The 21898-nt window shown below is 41.6% G+C and overlaps 1 protein-coding gene across 1 annotated transcript in view; it reads left to right on the top strand.

The window, feature by feature from the left end:
* The window catches only part of zdhhc8b (zinc finger DHHC-type palmitoyltransferase 8b), a 53832-nt gene that overhangs the window by 898 nt on the left and 31036 nt on the right, over positions 1-21898 (top strand). The gene's annotated exons all lie outside the window — the stretch shown is intronic.

The raw sequence follows: 21898 nt of genomic DNA, 5'->3' as shown, positions 1-21898 counted from the left end.
GTGGATGTGCAGCTCGAAGTTTGCATGGGTGGATTCAGTCACTTTGGTAGAATAAGTGATTTCTATATAGATATACACAACCTTATCTGTCCCAGCGAGGAATCTCCTCGCGGTGCTGAAATGTGTTTCACAAAACGCAGCCCTGCATTCATGTGCAGCCTCCGACAGACCGTTCAGCCATATAGGCTAATACCTGCTCGGCAAACTTCAATAAGCCATGCAAGTTTAACGTCGCTATTCTCGTGCAGGAGACCACAGCTTAGGCCGCAGTTACTCACTTTCCATTGAAGAAATGCCGCAGGCAGTTGTTGATACAATTAAAATGGTTGCATTGGCCCAGCAGGCGGTTGTGTGTGATTCATGCTCACTGGGTTGGGATAGATACACACAGCCTATCAAGATGCGTTATAGGCATGGTAAGCTCGCATGGTAAGCTCGGGGTTCCCAGAGTGGAGTCCTCGGTTTTGCATCTGTCCCCATTTGTCACCTTATGTGTAGCCTACACAGCCATGTGGGTTTTCCTTTGGAGGAGAGAGGGACAACCCTAAATATACACAGGTTCTTACTCTCAAAAACAGCTATGGATCCACTTTTAGTGATTTCAGACAAGCAGGGGACAGTGGTTCGTCCACCCCATCATGCTGGGAGTCCTCAGACTCCCAGCATGATGGACTGAGGACTATTGGGAAAGATCATCCAACCTTTGGCCCATGCGATCATGTTGTCTGCCAAAGTATAAAACTGCTGAATGTGATAACTCTGTGTTTAAAAGGCCTCATGTTGTTTGTATTGGCATTACATTTATTCCATTCCATTTATTCTATTCTATTTTCATTTCATACGTTTCCAATGCTGTCTGTTTTTTTGATCCAACGTTGTGTGTTTTTATAAGTAAATCATGTATTGCTTTTTGACACAGATCTGTGTTGGATGCAAAAGTGTGACACCAAATGTGTTTTTTTTTTTTACTAACGCAGAAAGACACTTAAAATGCTTAGGCTGCACCCTAAGTGGTTCTGTATTCTCAGCCTCTGGTCAATGACAGAGACGGAGGGAGACATATGGTGTTTGTGGGTTGCACGTTAGGTTGGATTCTAGCTTTGAAAGTCCCAGCACTCCTTGGTGTCTTGGGCTTGCATTAACAAATGGCCTAATTTACAAGCCTTGCTGTGGAACAAGTGTACTGTGATTTAATAAGAGATCTGCATTTTATTTGCAAATAGCAGGAGTCAGATTTGTCTTTTTTTTATTGGAGCTGTTCTTTTACTGGGGTCCTACACATCAAGGTCCATCCCCCCCCCCAGCAGATGGTTCAAGGGTGAGGATTAAGACATTACTCTGTTGCTCCTTCATTTCTCAGTAAAAGGTCTGGAGGATTGAGTCGCACATAATGGAACCCCCTGGGGAGAAGTGCACATCCAAACTAGGCCATGTCTCCTCATTCTCAAACACACACAGAGTCCTTCATGTTGAGCCCAGTCTCGCCGTGTCGTTGACTGGAGCGCAAAGCTACACGTTTACACCACAAACCATGGAACAGTGCTGTGGTATCTACATTGTAATAACCAGCATAACATGCAACAAGTACAAAAGTAGGATCATTCTTAACTTTTTATGTTGCCAACTTTGTTTGGCAACCGTCAGCTTAGACATGCAGGGGTTAAAGAACTCTACTCAGTACATCATATATATATATATATATATATATATATATATATATATATATATATATATATATATATATATATATATATATATATATATATATATATATTCATACAGCAGAGTGCCGGAGACACAAATCTTTTTTTATTTCTCGGCCGCAGAGCGTGAAAGGTCCCACTGTTGCCAGCGGGCCACTTGGTGTCATTTGGGCAACGGAAGATGAGACTTGGGGCCAGCACTGGCTCACCCACAGCACACAGCACCAGTCCATATGTGTTACTGTGTTTGGCTTACTGATGCCGAACAGTTTGTGTTTGTCACAGAGATTGAATTAGAACAAATTAGTACAGAACTATTTATATCTCCACAGCATGACCTCGACTCATTACAAAAAATACTGATGATAAATTAAGCTTTTCGTCATGGTTTAGCCATCATAATGTTATCTGGCCCGGGTCTATAACTAGATTCTATTATACAGTAGCTAAGACCTCTCACTGTGTCTAAATTTGTCCCAGCGTACGTATGTATGGCTGCACTGAAGAAGCTTTCTTTTACCTTTTTTAAATGATCCCTCTTGGTGGCTTCTTTACTGCCTAGGCCATATGCAAAAGGGATAACATATTTAGGACACTAAACTGCAATGCAGGCCATTATCATTTGTTGCCAAGCTAATAGTCCAAACTTTAGAGCATGCATGGATAGATGTGTGGAAATGATCAATTGATTGGTTCAGCAGCTTTTTCTGAGTAAAGGTGAATTATGAGCGGGGTAGTCCGTGGTGGAGCCATGATCAGCAGGCTGAGAGCAGGGCTGCACATGAGAATGAGCCCGTCAGGAATCTAATCTTCAGCTTCCACATCTGTTTCCTCCTTTTCACTGTATAGCGGTTGAGTCGTACTATATTCAGAAACTACCCAATGCATTGTTTTGCATTTGTGCTCCTCTCTGAGATTCTTATTGGGATTTTAAAAGGTATTTCCGATTTCAGTTGAGAGTGCAGAATTGTCATAGGAAAGAGGGGGATGACACTTTGTTAAAACAAGTGCTCATATATTTAACCTTTTAGGTTATGGTACATATATGGTTAAATATAGGGCCATTTACAGGGTTATTTATACAGATCCCTGGGTATGTAGTTACCTCATTTACTCAGTACAGGCACTTTTCACTAGACCCTCTAGTGAAAAGCTGAAAAAATTGTAAATAGTGTTAGCTTAGTGACTCTTAAAATTTAATATTGTTAATAAAATCTCAAGGGAGGCTTAGTCATGAAGCCATTTCTACATTAGCCACTATCTTATGCTGTTTTGTGAGCCACCTAATGTATTTACGTTACAGGGAGCTTGACATTTGAAGTTGGGGGTCATCCCTATATTCCCAGGGTGCTCATAAGAGATTGTTAAGGGATGTTTTCACAGTTCAAATTGCAAAAGGACAAAGGGAGATGAACGTGTCAAATGGGAAAAATGAAGTAAGCCGCTGTGGAGATATCAATGTCTAAAGTCAAGAAAACTGTCTCGCTGGCCAACATGAGGGCATAGGTCATAACATCAGCAGGTTATACGCTGTAAGTGAGTGATTTCATCATAACTGACCCAGGGAAACAAACACAGAACGTTTACTCATGGGGAAAAAAAGCATTGCTGAGAACATAAAACCCTTAAAGGATTTGGGGTTTGGAAACATAGACCTCTCTTTCAGTTGGCAGTAAACACACATTAGTTTGACGATGAACTAATTAGCTCGCAAATAGTTCAGTCCAATGCAAAATCTCCTATTGAAATGCTCATGCTAAAGAAACGGTGCAAGATCATAGTGTAAAAGAAATGGAGTGGAAACTCTGGGTTTCTGCAGAACGGCGATAGGCACAGCAGCCTTGTAGCTCTCCTCACCCGAAGCTGGAAAGCCTCTTCTAGTTTCTGTACAGATCTAATTATGAAGCTTTTTGTGTCAAATATTTCCTTGAAGTATATTTTAATTGCTGAATGTAACTTATTTTACATTCAACAGATGGCCAGAGGCGTGTTGATAATGTCAAACTCTGTGTTCACCTGGCCCTTCTCACTTTGCAGTGGGTCACATTGTGGATTTCCACGTCTTATTAATTGAAAGTCTAAAAGCATAATTGAATGCTGGTTCGTTGATCTTAATCCCCTCCGCGTGTGTGATTATGTATGCGGAGGCGCTGTCGTCTTTTTGTCGAGTGGCTCAGTAAACAAGCTTGTAACCATTTATGCTTCACTGCTTGGTATTAGTGTCCTTGAGAGCCTGCTTGCCTTCCTTTTTGTGTGGCATTTGTGGCTTCGAGGAGCTCTGTCTTTCACCGTAGTTAAATTAATTGTTGGTTAAACCCAGGCTGTTTATGAGCCGGATCGTCTTGGCTGCTTGTGTTAAATATTTCTCAACTGACATTGGGGCTGATTTGGGTTTAGTTTGTTTATTCAAATGTGATGAGGATACATTGCCAGGTTTGAGATGTCCCAAGGACAAAGCATTTCTTGGGTGGAGGAAATTACCAATTGACATGATAGGAATATGCTGTGTCTCTGCTCATGAACAAGTATATGTTTAAGCAAGAAACCAGAACATCTGGGCCTCCCTATGATACTCATGTGTAGCATGATGAGAAATAAAAAAAAAGCATTTTGTGTCATACTCGCACAACTTCAACCTCCAAGTGAGCTTTATAAAATACATATTCCGTGTCTCCCATGAGAGCAGGACAGTTTAGCTCTAAAGGCAAGCTATTCCTCTTTAACTCCCACTCATCTTGCCATCAAACACATTTGCTTTAATATTACTATTCTGTCCTCACACGCTGTCACAGCACTAGGTTTCAGCTCCTCGGCTGAGGTGTATAAGGAACTATCCTGTCCTCATGTCACACAGAGGATACAATTTATTATCTTGACAGGGCCAAAAGTAGCCCATAGGCGCCCAAGCTCACCAGGACAGAATATTCCTTTAGCTTATTCATAAAATCCATGTGGAGCAGACTGCTGGTTTGTTGAGATAACAGGATAAAAACGGTGCCGGTGCGGTGCGGCTAGCTTTGTCAGATGAGATAAAGATGTAATTTCCTCTGTAGGTTCTCATCTATCGGCACCTTGGGTGAGGGTCTAGAGATTAACAACATTAGTGCAGGGTCATGTCAATCCTGCTCTCAGAAGGTACTTCAGGTGACAGCCAAGTGGACTTATTTCTCTTTACATATGAGGCTGTGAGTAGCTTCACATTGAGCGTGTGTTTGTTCTAGAGACGTAGTGGATTATTAGTCCCAAAAAGCCACAATAGCCACATTTATGGGAAATATGCCAGGTGGAAATGAACAGCAAATTTCCTTTTTAAAGCTGATACCGCAGCTACATGGGTTGGGCCATCAGAAAACTATGTTACACCACGGTTACATCTCAGTGAATGTCCCAACCCCCAATGTCCTGATTTCATCAATTTGGAAGCCAAACTCCTTTGTAGCTTTGATAAAATCACGTCACACCAAGCTCAGTTACTTTCTTTTTTAAATCCATCAGCACTGTTTTGATTTTTGTTTGTAATGCAGAATATTACTCCTCAGACACTGTCCCATAATAATATTAAATACAGAGACCGTTGGAACTTCAGAAATAAGTGTTCAGTGTTTCAACTCATTTGATCTTGATTATTCACACTTAGTGCACTCTATATGTTTTAGCTCAGGGCATAATTGTACCTAATCACAGTCTTACTGAGCCACTGTACAAAGACTCATCTGGTCTTTAGTGGTGGGTCATTATGAGCAGCTTTCTCGTTAAAAAATAAATCATGAAGCTTGCTCCTGTGGTAGAGTTAAACAAAAAGGGAGTGAGTTTGAAAACACATTGTTGTAACGCAGGCAATGAGTTTGATCGATGATGTAATTTCTGTTTACATGATGAAAATATAAATAGAGATAACGTTGGAAGGATTCTGTTGGGTGTTTTTAAAATGTCATAGATAAAAAAAACTACAGCAGGGTAACGCATGGTGTTACTCTAGCGGGAGTGAGATATGTCTGAATCTGAACTCCATCGCTCATAGTATTTGTAGTAGCTGCTGACTATTTGACAGTGATTTGATCAAATGTGAGTTTTAGACAAGTGTATTGATGTACTGTATCACTGGTCTGACAGAGTGGGTTTCTGAAGGGTTTTCTGAATGGGGCTCATATGGCTTGGAGCTAACCATTTACCAAACAGCTAATACATGACACACACACACACACACACCCCAGTCCTGTCTGCCCGGTCAGTGAGCTGTCATATATCTATCTGTCGAGCCATGGTATGGCCAGCTGTTGTGTCTCCTCAGAGTAAAGATCTAAAGTAGTGCTTCTCATTGGGATCCGGAGTCCAACAAAGGTCCTTTTTAAAGACTTCTAGGGGGGCAGCAGCAAAATAACATTCATATGAGTTGTTATTTCAACACTAGAATTATTTCTGTGCTCACTTTGTGGAGACCATTCCTTGTCCTGCTTGCAGTCGTCAGACCTAACCTGCATTTCACTGTGGCCAGTGTGCAAAGGCTAACGTACTCTGAAGAGACAGGTAATCTTGAAATGCCACCTCATCTCGTCTTCTCTCCATTGTGGTTCATGTAGTTCCCGAACAGCAGGCTGCTAGCAGAGCTTTCATGCAGATGGACTGTCTCCATCGGTATTGATGGTTGAAAGAGGCCCAGCGAATAAAAGGCCAGGTCTTCTAATCTCATTCCATCCCAGCCCTCCTGTCACTGCTTGACAACTAGGTTAAGATAATGCTGACAGATCCCCCTCCCTGCTTCTCAACCTTGTATCCAGAGCTGCCGACGCTACATGCCGCACAAACACAAACCAGTGGCAACTTAAAATGACCTCAAGCCCCGGGCCAAGTCAAGTTCACCTTGATTTGGTTCTTCTTTATTCTACAAGATGAACACAGTTATTATGTCGTAAAGCTCTAAAAAACAGTTTCCTTTGTTATTGTAAACAATTGTGTTTTGCAAAAAAGATTATGAGGCTCAACAAATGCAAAGTACTGTTATGGTGCAGTTACTGAAACAAATGCATTGCATAATTCTTCACAATATATATACAATGTGTTCACTGTTTTGTGAAAGGATTTGAAAAGAGTGCTAAAAACCATCTGCTTAAACCATATGTCTTTTACAGGGCGAGATCATTGTTTGCAGATTTGCATGATTTATCATAAATGAATAAAAGCACAGACATCCTAATCTGCTACAGCAGGTGATACAATTATAAAATTGTAGTGTGTCCTTTGCATGGTTTTCAAACAAATGTTGAGGGATATAAATCAGCCTGTCCTCCTTCTACCAAGCTCAAACTATTTTTTTTCGCTTTTGTAGTATAAGAGACTCTGACAAATTTAATAAGACGTCAAGAAAGATGAGGGAACGTCTTGAATTTCTTTTAAATCCAAAGAGTTTGATGAATATTTAGATTCATTTTTTTTGTCCCACTGCATTTTGAGACTGTTCCTTTCTCGCTGTCTATTTAAAGTCCTTTTGGTTTCTCTGAAGCGGGGCCTTTATGGAGCCCTGATGCTTGCCAAAAAAAGTTAATTGTGCCTTATGATGCCATAGTTGAGCTAAATGGATCCATGTGGATTCAGTGCACAAAGCAGTGTGTGGGCGAAAAAAAATGCGGGAAAGTGCAGCGAGGTGCTCTCAGAGTTCGCTGTCCTCCACCAGCCGAGTAAACCGAGGCCGCCTGGAAAGTCTCTTCTTGAGAAACATGTGGGATTAATTTAGACCTCCAGCCTCTCCCTCCAACGGTGTCCCCACCCTGTTCTCCTCATGTTGTTTTGCCAGAGGGAGACCGTGACTGGTAATAAGTAGAAACAGAGACCCTCAGCCAGAGTGGCTTTCTGGGGGTGCAGGTAGTATGTTGCAAGCGGAGGCTCAGTGTTTCAAGACTGCAGCGTTGTCCATCTTTGGGACATAGAGGACGACAGACAGACTGTGACTATACGGACGGGTATTCTGCTTCTTTGCTGCTTTTGAAGTGTGTGGCTTTGGCAGTCGTTGGAGATGAGCGGGCACAGCAGACAAAGACCAATCCAGATATCAACATTTTCTTTACTTAAAGCCACGATGTGTAGCCTTCTTACGTGATTATAGACACTTTCATATTACTTTGATGAGGGTAGTTTTATATATGCTGAAACATAAAACTTCAAGCGGACATTGTTCTTGTTTAGCCGTGTGATGGGTTTGCGTGACGTGACGTTCGATAAATACCAGTGGTCGCTCTCGTCTTTGAAGCCACGGATCCATGGGGCTCAGCCAGACTCGCCTCTCTTAGACTTTCTCTTTGTAATTCACTGTAGAGGCGACCTTATCCTGTCACATCTGTCACATGCTATTATTTCACACCACTCTGGACAGTTTATGAATAGGCATCAGATTAATATTGGAGCGTAACCTGCCAAGTGTCATGTACTTATAGATATGTCCTTCTTTGTTTTATATATATATATATATATATATATATATATATATATATATATATATATATATATATATATATATATATATATATATATATATAGACACACACACACACTCACACACACACATAGAAAGGCAATGGCACACAGATATTTATGTATTTATGTGACAGCCAAGGAAATGTGTTTTTACATTTACTTTAAACATTGGACAAAAACTGTTAGATAAATTTAGTGGTTAATCATATTTTGCATTATTTGCTACCTTCCATCCAAGCCATTTTAGCTTTCACCCTTTCTCCATCATCCACTCTCATATCTGAAACTGTGATGGACTCCTCTGGCAACAAACCTCATGAGGCAAATACGGCCACGTCATTTATTGTTGTTTGTCTATTAAAACCTTGCCAACATGCTAAGCTACAGCCAAAATACAGAGACAGAGGACAAACCCCAGTGACTCAGTTTGGTGGAGAGCCTCCATACTCCAACCAGTTACTGTGTTATCCTTTAGCCAAATGTCTATTTAAAAATAACGGCATCATGCTTGACAGTGAGGATATTTTAGAATGAGGTTAAATTCACAATGCACAAATGTATTCAGCCCTCAGGCCTTCATTATTCTCTGTGGATTCCAGGTCCATTTCCACATAATAAAGCATGTCTGGCTGTCCTATGGAGAGACATATCTGTCACAGTTTGAATCATGAAGCTAGTTCTGAAAGTTCAGAATGGGAACTGAATTTGAGGTTCCACGTCATCCGGTCTCCATACTTTAAGTGACTTCACTTTATTTTATTCAGCTATCATGACAAACCAGTAAAATACCATCTTGTACAGCTGAGCTATCCTTATTACCCAATTTGGCAGGAGCAAAAAATGTGTGGTGAATAATACCCTTGATGATGGGGAAGGAAGTTGTTGGCCACATCTGTGACGCAGCGCTCTGAACCCTTTGCTGGAGAGCATCACAGCCAGCTCTAAGCTGTGGATTTCCTCTGCTATACTGTTTTCTTTGGCCCAGCTGTGTGCAAAATGCTGCAGAAAAGTGTGTGATTTTTGTGTGAATGTTATCTATGTTCAGCAAATCGCTCTATCTTTGACTAAAAAACAAAGAAAGGAGGCTTCACTCCTCACTCATACTCCTTTTGGAGATAGTGAAACGCATACATAAACTACAGCTTTATCATTATGTACAGAGCACTTTTAACATTTTGATGTGATATGTTTCAGTCAAGCCATTTGATTGAGTGGTCTGGATGTTTTTTTATGAGGGCGGTGTGGTTCTGCAGACCTCAACAGGCCGGCTTTATCTCTTCTAGGGCGAGGATGTGTTCTGCTTGTTTGGCCTCTTGTCTTGGGGGAATGAGAACGTGCAAACTGCACACGTGCACAGACTGAAAAGCTTGACACACGTAGCAACTGTAACTAAGATGGGCGGGTCTTGGAGAGTAGCCCATGGAGTGGTCTGGACGTAACGTAGTGTGCCATGTCATTGTGCACACTCAAGTTCCTTAAGTCCTCTAACTTAAAGTTCCAGGTAAGGAGCTTCATCCGAGCTTATGGCTTCCAGGCTGAGAAGGGTATTTTCTGTTTGTTTTGACCCTTGTTTCAGGTGAATTGACTGAAATTATCCATCTTGAGAGATGAGCTGGAACATGGAGCCTGACCTTTTTTTAGTAAAACAGTTAATGCAACCTCAGACCTCACACACTGACTATACTGCACTGGCAAAATTGTGCTCTGACGGCCAAGTGCAAAATATCCACACACCTGAAGCTAAATAGGTGATGAACTACAACAGAGCCCTTGGGTGTCTGTGCTCAGAGCACCATGAACTCAAAGCCACACCACAGTGCCACTCCAAATTTTGATTTTAGTCGGAGTCTCTTAATCCGACTGGCACACAGCGTTGATCTAATTTAGTGACCTGGCTGCACCCAGTTAGTTCAGCAGGCTGTAACCATTTGATCACAACTGACATCAGCAGCAGACTTGGTTGCTCTCTAAGTCTGTGGCACAGTACCCCGCCCCCATCCCCGCTGCCGCCTCGTGCATTCTCAGCAGTGTGAATAATTGCGAACGCCCTGATTAAACTTCTGGGGAACTATTAGCCACCCTGCCAAATCCAGCTGATCCCTCATTTGTTTTAACAGTTTGATCCGGGCCACCCTGCTTACAATCGCCAACTCCACACTGACACCTACTGCCCCTATGTTTGAATGCTCAGGATTTTCTTTATTTAATTTGCTTTAATGTAATATGTTGTGCCCTAGTATTTTATTGTATGTATGTATGTATGTATGTATGTATGTATGTATGTATGTATGTATGTATGTATGTATGTATGTATGTATGTATTAACTATTTTACATACTTAATAGTTGTATGTTTACTCTGTAACTTGCTTCCTGCTGCTTCAAACTAATTTTCCCCTGGGGATGAATAAACTATCTATCTATCTATCTATCTATCTATCTATCTATCTATCTATCTATCTATCTATCTATCTATCTATCTATCTATCTATCTATCTATCTATCTATCTATCTATCTATCTATCTATCTATCTATCTATTTCCTGAAAGCAACATAAAGTAGTGACTCCAAATAATAGATGTGACTGGAATAACTTCATCTGGAGTTGTTCGGGTTTGACAGATTTGTGGATGAACATTAGGTTGCACAACTCAGGGTAGCTCACTGTGCCTGCTGCGTGTTATATGATGCTCAATGTCTGTGAATGTGCAGTTTACAAGACTAGTCCAAGTGAAGTTCGAGTCAAATATTTACTTAGCTCAGTATCTCAAGAGCACCCTATCTCCGACATAAACTCTACTTCAGTTCCACTTCAATCCACTTTAATAATGCAGCAGTTATAATGTACCTCTTTGCATTATTCCCATAAGCATGCTGGCTTTTAGCATCACTGAATATGTGGCAGGATAACCTGTGAGTATCAATTGGATTGTTTTCTTGATCTTTATACAAGGCATTATTCTCTCCGCCCTCCTCAATTCATTCTACATTCTGATCCTGCACATCTTCCTCTGCAATGTGTTTTGTGAAGATGTCGGCTTGTGTCAATTCAAGTTTTTCTCCCAGCAACAGTATATTCCCCTCTCTGGGGGTTTTTATCAGCCATTGTCTAAATGAAGAGCGGGCAGGTTGGCTGCAGTGACAAGTGCAGCACAAACACCTGTGAGGAACTCAAGTCCTAAACCAGGTTGTCATGACCGGGTCTCTGCGGGCGGTTTGTGGCGAGGGAAGATATCTGCGTATGTGCATGTTTTCATCTTCTCACAGGGCAAGTTGAAGCCCCCCCCTCATGTGCCTGTGGGTTTAGCCCCACTTGTACAATATATCTTGCTCCATGTTAATAAAATCAATCATGGTTGGGACACTTATCTGCGACGAGCCCCAGCGTTCCTAAGCATATTTCTGTCGCCGCTAACGCACCGGGCAAATTCACAAGTTCCCCTTGAGAATGTGTGCAGAATGTTATTAGGGATCTGTAGGTCCGCCTGGGGACTTCTCTGTCATGTTTAACTTTACAAGTTTTCTCGCATGGTTAGAGGAGAATCTCTGGTTTTTAGATTTTATTTCTTTAAACACTCAAAATCATTTATTATTATTTTTAAACACATGCATGAAGCATTTCTTCATCATGATAAGTTCAAAGTAATATCTATGCATTAAAAAAGATGGACTAACTGCATAAGAGTGCAGCCCACAGTTGGCCTTGTCACAGGAAGTAAACCGTGCAATTTGGTCCTTGGCCTTGGTGACTGACAGATGTAATTATTGTTTGGAGAGATTTAGCGAAGCCAAAAGCAGGAACTGCTTGAGAGATGATCATCCAGGGAGCCACAACTCCCATGAACAACCGTGTGATGGATTTGATGGAAAGCCCAAATGAATAGTTTCCAAAAGATAGAAGACATGGAGGAAGAGGTGGAGGAGGAATCACAAAGAAAGTGCCGAGCAGTCAGAAACTACTCCTGGCCCTGGGAAGCACTGACTATGTAAATAATGGTTCAGGATAGTACACAAAGGCAGCAGTACAGCTGTCTCAACCTCTGAGTTAAGACCTCACAGAGCCCATATTCAATTGTAGATCACATGCCAAGTTTTAGTCTGAACCCTGAATAAAACATCAGCTCAGCTGTGGCAGTGATGGGCAAGGCGTTAGTGTTGTTGTGTCTGGATGGGCTGGGAAAAGGTCGGTCCCTCAGCAAGGGGTGACAGGGAATGTGACGACAGCTGCCCATGGCGTCTGCTTTCATGCCACATGGGTTGAGGTGTGGTGGCAGTTGGAGAGGAGAGCTCAGGTACAGATATGCAGAGCTCAGGCTAAGGAGAAGAAATACTGGAAAGATCAACATGCCTCCAGGCATCAGCCTTCTGCTTCTACTGTAGACTCCCACACAATTATATTTTTAGACCATTACTAATATCAATCCAAGCACAATGTCACGAGCCTGTCGTGACGTTAACGGAGGTTGACTTCAACAAATCTGTGAAATCTTCGTCATGCCTAATTTGTTATGGTCTCAACTTTTCAACTTTGAAAATGCAGTCGTATACCCTAACCCTTTAGTTCTCACAACATAATCTATTGGTGGGGGAGATACACTTTCAGATCTTCAACCAGGTGCTGATATCAGCACTGGGTTTACTTAGACATTAGAGTAACATTAGCTCAGGCTGCAGCACACTGTGTGAATCAGACCCATCGAGGCCAAACGGCAGCAGAGAAGCAGGTCGAGGCTGCTAATAGACTCTCTGGGTCAAGTCCTCCCATCAGCCTTCTAGCTGGACATAACCTTGCACCTCGTATACTTATACAGTACATCTACATTAGCAAGAAAACACAGATGTGTAATATATTTTATCGCTTTATACATTAAAGGTCTAATCAGACTTTTGTGTTCCCCAAAGCCTGCAAACGTTCACGTCTTTTTATTTTGAAATAACTATGATTAGCAAGGGCATTGAGCATGGCTGCAGGAAAATGGCCCTACACTAGGACCCTCTGCACCTCGATACGTTTCATTAGTATTATAGCTGTATAATCACTTCTCTGTGGCTCGTGGGCTCAAAATGTAATGTGACTTAGACTGTGGGTCAGCAGGAGCAGCCAGACATGGGGTCACATGTGTCCCTCTGAAAGTTGTGTTTGGAAGTGTTTACAGACATGTGGCTCTCCCCTGAGGGCAGCGTCGACTCTGAGGCTGCTGGTACAGCCAAAACATTTTCAAAAGCCCTGTCGAGGTGATGTCTTGTGGTGCGCTTAATGAAGCACAGGCAGAATGAGCAGGGCTATTGATTTTCCATCTAATGAGTTATGCATGAAGCAGGAGCTAATTACGTTCTGATATAATCTGAGGCTACATAATGGCAGAAGAGCATGACTGAATCTTTGCTACTCTGGGTTTTGGTCCGTCGCAATTACACTTCCGGTAAAACTGGTGACATTGATGGATATCTTCTGATTCAAGTGAAAAGATCTCATGAGGTAATTAATGAAACGTATCAATGAAGGTGCAGTAATCCGTCCGTCACATTCTTCAGAGCGTAATGGAGGAATCGCTCATAAGGCTTTCTGACAGTTTTTGAATGACGTGTACTTAGCTGCTAGATGTGCCTCCAATAGAAAAAAACAGTGTAGGTCTAACTATACAACGAAGCATCTTTTCTTCTCACGCTCTTTCAGAACAACAGGACTGATGTTGTCTTTATCTTCCCAACGTACAGACCCTTAATGCATGATACGAGTCCTTACTGGTCTATCGTGGGCAGTGTGTTACTGCTTTACATTCAGTGTGTGTGTCAGAGCCCAGAGAGCCAGTGTCAATGGCTGCCATTCAAGCACTTCACTGTGCTCATTTACAATCTGCTCTCCACGTTGCCAGGCTAAGTGGTGACTGAGTGAGACCTATTTTTAACCCCCACTTCCCCAGTAACTCGAGCAAAGCCTCTCATTGAAATGGCTAACAGGACTAAAAGGCAGTTAGTTGTCAATCAGCAACGAAGTTGCACGGTTGTACTTTTTCCACCTTTTGTGGATATATATATATATATATATTTTTTTTACTAAAAACAACGGTGTGGCTTTTCTGGAACCTGCACTTTACTATGAATGTTGCTACTGGGAGCATTTAGAGTTTAACTTGGATGTGAGACTCAGAAATCCCAGTAGCTCATTGGGCTCACTGAGTTGGGAGCCTGCCAGCCCTTATCTTCAAACCATATCCAGAGGACATTTTCATCACCCTTCCATTTGTACAAACCCAAGAGCCTGACACAGCCTGGCCAGTTTACTGAGCAACCAGCTTTTATGGACTTGTTATCTTGCTCCGCTTGAACATTTCAGCCAAAGACATCATCAGCTATAGGAAAGTGCAAACATTAATACATCTTGGGATTCTTCAGCATCTATACGAAGACATTTACTTCTTGGCAATATCAGTAGCTAATACATTTTATAATCACAGAGTCCTTCCTTGCATAAGTCCTGAGCACCTGGTGATCATGAGTCGACTCGTAATGCCCGTCTGTGGCTGAGACAATGGAACAGATGGGTCTGGGGCTTAAGTGGAGACGGGATTCTGCTGATGACACCTGCGCACCACAAGTGTGATTCGTGCTCTTGGAGCTGCGTGTTCACAGGTACACGCACTGATCTCAGATTGTAAACTGAGATCGGCTCAGTCTCAGCCAAATTATACATTGTGGATGTCACTTCTGAATATTTAAGGATAAAGTTGGTAATGTTCATAGTAATTCATTGGTGTAAGTTCGGTAGGAAAACCAATGACCTCTCTTATGCTGTTGTACTGAAAGGCCAAAGGAAAGGCAGTGAACGTGCTTCACAGGTGGGGAACGTTAAGGCTGTTGGATAGAAAACGATAACCAATACATCTTGTTCTATGTTGTGATCTTCTACTGATCGATGTGACTGATTTCTGGAAACTGCTTTATAAATACAAGTGTATTATTGATTATGGGATGCCAAGGCGGTAGCTCTTCAAATAATGACATTTTTTGTTAAGAAGCTGTGGAACATCACAGTTTGACTTTATCTGTGTATTCTTCGTGAGCCTAAATCAGTCCTCTTTTCTCCTCGTGAACCTTCCTTCTGAAAGGAAATAGTGTCTCTTCGCCCCACTCTTTTGCTCCGGTTCTGCCGATCTCCTTGATGCCAGGTCCTAATGAGGCTTGTATTATGCCACAGCTGGCAAAGGCTCAGTACCAACAACCGATAATCACTCAGGAGGTGAAGATCAAGACTCTGCTGGAGGCTCGTCTCCTTCTAGAAACCACCGTCCAGGCTGTACTGTGCTGTAGTGAATGTATTAACTGGGAGGGAAAATTGGGATGGGATTGGGAAGGGGGCTCATGTCCAACACACACACACACACACACACACACACACACACACACACACACACACAGAGAGAGAGAGACACACTCCTGCCCCTAGTCATGCTTATTCATTTACATAAAGAAACAGACACACTGTTGGCAGTAGCTGATTATCATGTATAAACTGAGTGTCCTGGAAAAACAGCGGCAGCTGGTGAAACTGGACGCTGCTTTACTAAGCAGGGTACAACAGTGAAATGCAGCAGGTTGTCCTGTTCTCCACTAGATAATGATAATGAAGCCAACACTTAACTCCTTCAAGGTAGAAAAGAGTGGTTTAATATAATTACACCATATAAACAAACACTAAGAGACTGTCACTACCCTTCCAGTTCATCTTTTCCCTTGTCGAAAAATAAAACCTCCCAGCAGGCACTGAGCTGGAATGATGACCTTTGTTGCTGCTACATAAAATATATTTATTGTCCAAAGCACCACACTAACTCCATTTAAAGTGATGATATTGGATGGGTTTCAAATCATTTATTGAGTCTTGAAGCCTGCTAATATTGCATTAAAATAACTGTTGCTATTGAAACAGATAATGGATTGCTGCTAGCATCACTCTTTGCAAATTAAAAGACTTTTAAACTGCAGCCACCACTACCTTCTTTTTGATCAGCTGCTTTTCATTAAATAATGCAGAGAGATTGACACTTGCTTTCATGGGTCTGTAATGGATTAGTGTGTGTGTGCGTGCGTGCGTGCGTGCGTGCGTGCGTGCGTGCGTGCGTGCGTGCGGCAAATAATTGAATGATGGGAGAGAAAGTGTAAAAAAAACACTGTGTTTGAACTCATATTCACATTTGGGAGAGAAATACTATATATATATATATATATATATATATATATATATATATATATATATATATATATATATATATATATATATACAATCAACACTTCATATTAGCAATCCCTGGACATTAGCTTAAAAGCTTTTTTGTCAATTATTTCGCCAAGTCAACCTTCTCAGCACAAAATTGTCGCACTCATTGTAAAAGTGTCGGCAGGCTTGACATGGCGACACCCCCCTTGGTATGGGGTTGTGGGTGCTTTATTAGATTGACGGGTGCAGAGGTGAGTTTTGAAGCAAACAGAGAAGCAGAGTCAGCGTTATAACAACAAATACACCGCATCGTTCGCCTTGTACTAAACTCCAAATATAGGCATTTAAACACAAATGCACTGAAATGTCTCCCACTGTTTGCCTGACAGCCTGAATAGACGGAACAAAACAACTTGTTTGCACACAATGTAGTGGGCAAGCTGAGGGCAAGGTGCTTAACTAAAGCTTTAGCTTGTCATGTTTTTTTGGCAATGCAGCTGTGAGTGTGTGTGTGTTTGAACTGTGACCCGTCCCAGCTTTAGAAAGGTGTGAAGTCATCGCAAGGTGAAAGTAAATACAAGGCCTGGTTTTCTCTCGCCAATCCCTGCAGGGTGGGTGGCCCGGATCCACAAAATCACAGGGCAATTAGGTTCTTACTGTCCATTGCATCCGTTGCTTTATATAATATTATCTGCTATTTAATGAGCGCTTTTATCCGGACTACCCGTTCCAAATGTGTATGCACTCTCCTGGTGCTGTAATGTACTGCTTTTATCCAAAGTGGCTTCATTAAAGGACGTACATATTTAGTATCGGTGGCTTCTGAAATAATGGAAACTCTATATTTGGCACCATGGAAGCAGTGTAAGATACACCTACCTAAAGTTAGTTTGCAGCATTTCAACTGGAGAGGCATTAGTCCAATTTCACCTTGTTGCCAAGCAATCAGGATGTAAGGAGAGCATTGCTCGTCCACCTGTCTGCACCGAGCTGCTGCAAATGAAACCTGGTTTAGTTCCAATTTAAATGTTTACTATGGGTAGATTTAAAAGTCTAGTTAATACATATTTACACATTGCATAGCTAAAACCACCTTGCTAATATAACAATTCATCAAGTATTAGGTAGTCTGGAATATAATCAACATACTTCAATATGTGCATTAAGAAGTAAAATAAGTAATGGCTACCTTGAAAAAGTACTGGCAATTAAGTTAATATATGCGTCCCAAAAGTAAAGGGACTTCTCGTTCATATAGTTTAGATTGTGCTGTGCAACAGGTATTTCCTACCAACTAATTTACACTTACAAACTAAAACATTTCATTAGTTTCACTTATGCAATCCTATTACTTGAGTAATTGAAACTTGCAATTCATGACTTATCATTGGAACATTACACCGTTTCTTACTCGTAGCTAGTGCAACTCAATCTTAAACCCTCAATCCTGTAAATGCTTGCTCCAGTCGTTGATTGTGGATTGTGGATTATTGCTATGGGAGTCATAGCAATAATCCATGCACCCTTTCCCTGCCTCTCACAATCAATGTTTCATCTGTAGCTGCAGTTGAAGATTGAATGTGAGAACAGACACAAGACCCATCAAACATGTCAGGTCCCATGAACTATCTCTGATACAATATGCAAATACAGACAAATTCAAAGCGTTTTAGAGTATGGGAATGCAGTCTGAAAGGGCGTCATGGTACACAGGCACCTGAATGTGTACTGATTACATGTTGTTAAATGGCATGTCAGCAATCTGACAGAAATAGGACAAGTTCTTCTTACATTTTCTAGCTATAAATATTTCACAAGCTTCAATGGAAAACTCTTTTTGCCTTTGTTCTGCACATTTGCAACAGGACCAGGCTCTCTGTTAGACGGGGCATTGGCTGAGATGAAGGACGGTGTATTTTAGAAAGAACAGTTTATAGTCGCGCGCTGACAGGTCACTTTAATGTTAGATTGGTAGTGGGAGGCAGAGGGTGGGGGATCCAAAGCCTATCGTGCTGTTTCCTCCAGCATTTCTCAAAAAGGAGTTTACTTTTCTTGGAGAGGACGGATTTAACTGTTGGGGGAGATCAGTAGCCGCAGAAGATGGAGCCCAATGAAACTCTTTAAATAGTGTTTGAGGCTGCTAGTTGATGCTGATGCAGTTATTCAGAAAAATGCAGTGTTTTGCATTTCAGCGTCGTCAGCCAAACCTGACTGAAATAATCCCATTAGGTTTCAATTTATATGTGATTTACAGGCTAAAAGTGGCACAGTTGAATTTAACCTGTTGATAACGTATGCTATTTAATGTGTGAATATGTCTGCTAATAACATACTTCCCAAATGCGAACCATTTTCAACCGTGCCTTGTTGGCAACATGGGAAAAGCCTTTAAACAGCACTGAGATGATGGGACACTAAACAATTTACCTGGCTATTTTTTTTGTGGAAATTATTAGTATGAGTCACAGACAAATCACTCTGTCCTACTTTTTTAACAGTCAAGTGTGTGTCGTTTGTGTATTAACTACTCAGAAATGGTGCTGCTGGTTTTCACTGACCTTCTGAGGATTTTTTGGGGTCGCTGTTCCTGAGGAAATGTGTCCAATTATTGCCATACTCCTTCAGTCAAAATGTCACAATGCTCTCTGACCAAAGAGTTATTTCATTATAGAGGAGTGACACATTTGAGACAAATCCGCCTTGCCTGACAAATTGTCGCTGAGCCTTTGGCCTTCCAGTGTGTAGGTAGGTGGAAAAAGAGAAGAGGGAGGATAAAAGTGGAGACAAGCGACGCTGTGTTTTCCTAGAAGCTGCCTGGAGCCAGAGCGACCGCTTGTACCAGAGCGCTGCACTGCAGCTCTTCATTACCTGCAGCAATTGTTGTCACACACGTTAATACCTAATATTGATTCTCTTGGTTCTTACATTGCATTCATAATAAAGTCAGAGATGCACACACTGTGTTTCTCTAACCAAGCATTTTTTTCTCATTATTGAGACATTTTAGGGAATATTTGTTTGACAAAAGGTCTGTGTGTTGCAGCCATGACCTTTGAACTCTTAAAGCAGGACACCTCACACCTCACAGCAATAATTGTTGTCTCTAATATGAATGACAATAGGGCTGCTGACGCAACCATCAACAGAAATGTCTAGCCTCTTTTGATCATGTTCAGGACATCCCTGATGAGTTCAAGAGCATGGGAGAAGTAGGATGCGCCCACCTTTGTAAACAGGGGGGAGTGATAACAGTTTCACAGTTACTGTTTTTTTTAATATATTTTAGAATTATGACAATTTATCCAATGAGATTGGAAAAAAGAAGTGTCATATTTTGAATGTGATCGCTCATAGTGAAAAACTTACAGAGAATTATCAAGTGAATATGCAGCTTCCACTTTTGCAATTATTTGATTGTCCCCTATAGCACCCGGGCACCTGGATCTGGATGTGGCTTTATGGCTGAAGCATCAAAAGGATCCTCTGGTGTAAACGGATGGTTCTGACAGAGTTCCCAAGTTGGGCCCGAATATGCACATTTGTTCTTGCCCGTAGTCAAAGAGCAATCAGTCAACTCAAGACAAAGCTGAGCCTTTGACCTCTTGGAGTCACTGATGATAACTGTCAGTTAAACATCTACAAAGACATACAAGGGTCTTTGTGTAAAGTGGTATTGGTGGTGGGTCCATCCCAGAAGCCTCTTTCTCCTACCTGCTGCTGGGTCGTCATATTTTCCACTGTGGGTTGAAGCAACAGACCATTCAGGCTCAATAGAGCCTCCATTCATTCATTGAACCGTGAGAGGGAGGTGGAGGCTGCACCCAGTAACGGCTGCTGCTCTCTTCTCCTTGTGAATAGGTGTGGATGTAAAAGGTTCTGAATCATGAACTGTTTGTTTCATGGCTCAGGAGAGACCGGCGCTGGTCATAATCCAGACTCAAGCGAGTTTTTGTGGAATAAAAAAGAGAGGCAGCATTGTTGCGTGGAGAAGGACAAGCTTTGCTCTGTCTGTGGTCGTTTTTAATGAGATCCTGTGTTCAAATAAGTGTTTACTGTAAACCCTTCCTGCCAGTTAGTTTAAAATACAGTGATGAGGGAGGTGTTGATCTACCGAGGAGCTCAAAGAAACCAAAAGAGCGAATATTGCTCTGCTGATCCAATATTTACCAGCATGGGAATCAAAATGTCCTTCTCCTGATCAGATTCCTGGAGTTACAAATTGCTTTCATGCATATGTGATTTTGTCCATGCACCCTTTCCCTGTCTCTCACTTTATGATTGAAGGTTTAGGGATGAGATGAGGACGTCTGGCTGACAGTGGAACAACTAATACCCTACTCCGCTGCTTTTCTCTGCAGACAGAATGAGACTGAACCCCCCACATTAAATTGCTGAACATGACGAAACAGTGGGTAGTAAACAAGATAAATAATCCTCTAATTAAATATTTTTAATATTTTTCTTGGCTGGAAAGTGGGCATATCAAGTTATTTCAGTGTTTCTTTAATGTAGCCAGGTAGCAGAAAAAGAAAATTGCAGTTTCAAAGGCTTACATGACACTTCATAGCTATTTGAGCCAATAGAGTAGAGACTTAGAGTATAACTCAGAGCAGACAGTGTTCTCTTGTGGTCGGCCACAAGAGTGGTCACAAATTAAATGAAACATGTAATCTCCTTGTCATTTTCATACTCCCTAAAATGCTGCATTAATTCAGCAGATGCAATTGTTCATGTATTTATTTATTTTTGCATTGCGAAAACTATATTTACACCCCCATCTATTCCACATCCTCCACTATCGACTTCTGACATGAAGCCAAAAGCTCACTTCACTTTTTTCTGCTTCAAGGAATATCTTTGCTGATTCAATCTCCTTGAAGGAAAATGTTTTGCATTCTTGCATGTTGTGCAATAAGGGAGGTTGTCCGAGGCAGATGAACAGTTTGGATTTTAACATTTGAGGCAGTGAGCTGATACTTTAACCATGAGGGAGGTGAACGTTTAGCATCTAAAAGTCAAGACCGCCAGTCTTAACAACTAAATATATCAGCGGAAGATGAAGAGGAGGGATGTGATTTCACGTGATAGATACTGCCGCCGTCACATAGCACATCCTATTCGCTTCACATCAGAGACTCGGCCCGCTCATGTAATGTCATGGGACACACCGATGGTGTACAGCCTGTTGTAGTTGTCACAAGGAGTGTGCTGTTCAGCCTGATGCCTGATGGGCAGAGCAGCATGGATCTGGCTCATCGTTCACTGATGATGTCTCAATAGCGCAGTTCTCAAATGTCCTGTGTGTTCAACCTGCAGTGTTGAGTGTCAGATGCTAGAAACTAAGAACAAGACTTTAATTAATTTAGACAGATTTAGTAATGATGGCTAATGTTTTCCAAATTAGCTCCAGCTCATTTAATCTGTTATTGCCTTGTTCTACTGTTATTACATTTTCACAGAATGTTGACTCTGCAAACTAACACACTTGGATTTAATTGTCACTTAACAG

The sequence above is a fragment of the Clinocottus analis genome, unplaced genomic scaffold, assembly GCF_023055335.1.
Source record: "Clinocottus analis isolate CAN_PGR_092001 unplaced genomic scaffold, fCliAna1.0.p SCAF_7, whole genome shotgun sequence".
Lineage (NCBI taxonomy): Eukaryota > Metazoa > Chordata > Actinopteri > Perciformes > Cottidae > Clinocottus > Clinocottus analis.
Note: the sequence above shows the minus strand (reverse complement) of the source record. Positions and strands in the feature narration are given on the sequence as shown.